Here is a 4,146-nt window from a genome sequence, read left to right on the forward strand (position 1 = left end):
TTTCATCCCATGTGACTGCTGCAGCGGTCACATGGTCTACAGCGTCATCCCAGGAGGCGGGGCTACGTTCAGAAGAGAGAGATGCGTCACCAGGACTACGGCCGGGGCAAGTCTAAATCAATGGGAAACAGAAAATGCATTTTTCCCTGCGTTTTTTGTCTGCTGTCATCAATCGCCGCGGGCAAAAAACGCGGCAAGATAGTGTGGGCAGGTCAAAATCTGCCTCAAAATTCGGTGCGCGGTTCCAGGCGGTCGCCAGTGCGCATGCGCGGGAGTTTGCGGGTGCGCGCGATCAGTCGCACGGGCGGCGGTGTTTGACGACCCCCATGCTATCCAGGGCCGCCATCAGGGGTGGTATTAGGGGTACTGATGTGAGAGCTTAATTAAAAGGGGGGCCCGCAGCAGGGGCCTGTTTTTTTTCTACCAAAGGCAAGTCGCGGCAGTTTGCCGGGCCCCCCTTTCAATTAGGTTTGGCCAGGCCTCTCACATCAGTACCCCTAATACCCCCCCTGATGGCGGCCCTGGGTACCATGATATAGTGCTGGACGGAGTACCGTTAACAGGCGGTGCCACGGTAGGGGGGCCCAGAAAGTTTAGCTGTAGGGGGCCCTGAAATTCCTGATGGCGGCCCTGATTACGGGGATGTTTTCAGGCTGAAACATCCCCGTAATTTCAGCCGTAACGGACGCCCTCGTGTGAACATACCCTTAGGCTGGGTTCACACGACCTATTTTCAGACGTAAACGAGGCGTATTATGCCTCGTTTTACGTCTGAAAATAAGGCTACAATACGTCAGCAAACATCTGCCCATTCATTTGAATGGGTTTGCCGACGTACTGTGCAGACAACCTGTCATTTACGCGTCGTCGTTTGACAGTAGTCAAACGACGACGCGTAAAAATACAGCCTCGTCAAAAGAAGTGCAGGACACTTCTTTCAGACGTAATTTGAGCCGTTCTTCATTGAACTCAATGAAGCACAGCTCAAAATTTACGGCTGTAAGAGAAGCCTCGCAAAATGCGAGGAGGAGAATTTACGTCTGAAACGAGGCAGCTGTTTTCTCCTGAAAACAGTCTGTCTTTTCAGACGTAAAAGACTGCTACCGTGTGCACATACCCTTAGGGTATGTGCACACGTAGTGACCAAAAACTTCTGAAAATACGGAGCTGTTTTCAAGGGAAAACAGCCCCTGATTTTCAGACGTTTTTTGAGCAACTCGCGTTTCTCACGCCGTTTTCGCTGCGTTTTTATATGTCCGTTTTTGGAGCTGTTTTCATTGGAGTCTATGAGAAAACGGCTCCAAAAACGTCCAAAGAAGTGTCCTGCACTTCTTTGACGAGGCAGTCATTTTACGCGTCGTCGTTTGAGAGGTGTCAAACGACGACGCTGAAATTACAGGTCGTAGGCACAGTACATCGGCAAACCCATTCAAATGAATGGGCAGATGTTTGCCGACGTATTGGAGCCGTATTTTCAGGCGTAAATCGAGGCATAATACGCCTCGTTTATGCCTGAAAATAGGTCGTGTGAACCCAGCCTTATGCTGGGACCCCCTTAAGATAAGGGTATGTTCACACGCAAACTAAAAAACGTCTGAAAATATGGAGCTGTTTTCAAGGGAAAACAGCTCCTGATTTTCAGAAGTTTTTTAAGTCACTCGCGAATACGGGCGAAAATGCCTCCCATTGATTTCAATGGGAGGCGGAGGCGTTTTTTTCCCGTGAGTGGAAAAACCGGCTCGCGGGAAAAAGAAGGGACATGCCCTATCTTCGGGCATTTACGCCTCTGACCTCCCATTGACATCAATGGGAGGCAGAGGAAGCGTATTTCGCAGAGTTTTATGCCTGCGGTGCTCAATGGCCACGGGCGAAAGACGCAGCGAAAATCGGTGTGCAGACAGAGGAAAATCTGCCTCAAAATTCCAAACGGAATTTTGAGGCAGATTTTCCTCCTGCAAAAAACTCTGTGTGAACCCAGCCTAAGTGTTTCCCTGCTCGCCCGTCGTTGTTTTAGCAATTTATGTTTAAGTATTTTAAGCAAAACCGGAAAAAAATAGAATTTCTCCAGGCTCCATTTTGTTGTAAAACAGTATTTATTTTCACATCAGAAAAAAAGACGATGTGCACATCCAAGAGAAAAGCATTGCTTAGGCTTCGTTCACATATGCGCCAGGGTCCTGTTCAGACGGAACTTTCCGTCAGAACAGGACCCTGACTGACACAAATGTAAACCAAAGGTTTCCGTTTCCATTACCATTGATTTCAAAGGTGACGGATCCAGTCCCAATGATTTCCGTTTGTCTCCGTTGTGCAAGGGTTCCGTTGTTTTGCCGAAATAAATAGCGGAGTCGACTACGGTATTCATTCCATCAAAGCGACGGAACCCTTGCACAACGGAGACAAACTGAAACCATTGGCGCCGGATCCGTCACCATTGAAATCAATGGTGAGGGAAACGGAAACCTACAGTTGCAGTTTGTGTCAGTCAGGGCTCCGTTCCGACAGAAAGCTCAGATGGAACGTCGGAACGGAGCCCTGACACAGATGTGAACATAGCCTAACCCTGAGCTTGCTTGATGGAAACTAGTTGTGATGTCAAAGAAGATCACCTGACAGAAACACAGTTGTGATATCACAGCAGCTTTCCTGACGGAAACACACATATGATGTTACAGCAGCTTATAAAGTTGTGATGTCACAGCTGTTTGCCTGACCGGAATACGCTCATCATATCTCAGTTGCTTACCTGTCTAAATCTAGCTCTGCGGTCACAGAATGTTACCTGTCTAAAACCCACTTGTGATGTCACAACAACTTACTTCACAGAAACACAGCTGTGATGTCACAGCAGTTTACATGGCGGAAACCCACAGTGATGTCACAGCAGCATACCTGACTGAAACCCAATTTTGTCCTAGCAGCCTACCTAATGGAAACCCACTCGTAATGTCACAGCAGCTTACTTGACGGAAACCCACTCGTAATGTCACAGCAGCTTACTTAACGGAAACCCACTCGTGATATCACAGCAGCTTACTTGAGGGAAACCCACTCGTGATGTCACAGCAGCGTACCAGACTGAAATGGACTTGTGTCACAGCAGCTTACCTAAGGGAAACCCACTCATGATGTCACAGCTGTCCACCTAATAGAAACACTGCTGTGATCAGGGCCATATTTAGAGTTGATGCAGCCCTAGGCACTTTTAGTGCTGATGCCCCTATAAGTCCCGAAGTTACAGAAACAGAGTAGCTCGCTGACATTGTGGCTCCAGCGCTGGACCGAGGAAAGGTAATAATAAAAAAAGTAATAATTGCTTTGCTTTTTTTTGTGTTATTAATTTATATTTGTGTTTTTTTTACAGGTTCAGTTCTTGGACTACTTCGGATTTGAAACTACTTCAATGATGGCGGGTTTGTTATTCTTAATAAAATGGTTAACGAGGGTTGTGTGCTTTTTTTATTTCAATAAAATATTTTTTCTGTCTCTGTATTTTTTTTTTTTACTTTATTACTACTGCCTTAGTAATGGCGTCCATTACAAAGGGGAGGCTTTATGATAGCAGGTCAAAAGGCTAACACTAATACCCATTATTACCCCGGTACCCACCACCAGGGGTGCCGGGAAGAGTCGGGTACCATCCAGTACTGGGGCGGTCGCAGGTTTGTGTTATTAGGCTGGGAAAGGCAAAAAAATCGTGGCCCTTCCCATCCCGGTAATGCTAGCCTGCTGCTGCTATGTTGTATCTGACTGATTTTAAAAAATGTGGGGGCCCCCACATTGTTTTTTTTCCAATTATTTATAATTCTTTTTATAAAAAGGACGTGGGGTCCCCCCCATTTTTTATAACCAGACAGATACAACACGTTAGCAGCAGACTAGCATTACCAGAGTGGGAAGGGCCATGGTTTTTGGCCTTTCCCAGCCTAAAAATACCAGCCTGAGGCCGCCCCGGGGCCCGACCATCACTGCAGATTTTTGGGTACTGGATTGTATCTGGCTCTTCCCTATACCCCTGGTGGGGGTGGATAATAGGGTAATAATGGGGGTTACTGTTAGACTCTTCACCGGTTAACACTAATCCCCGCCTTAAAAATGTTGTCACAGAATGTTACCTGTCTAAAACCCAGTTGTGATGTCACAACA

Source organism: Rhinoderma darwinii, chromosome 2, assembly GCF_050947455.1.
Source record: "Rhinoderma darwinii isolate aRhiDar2 chromosome 2, aRhiDar2.hap1, whole genome shotgun sequence".
In the NCBI taxonomy this organism is placed as follows: Eukaryota; Metazoa; Chordata; class Amphibia; order Anura; family Rhinodermatidae; genus Rhinoderma; species Rhinoderma darwinii.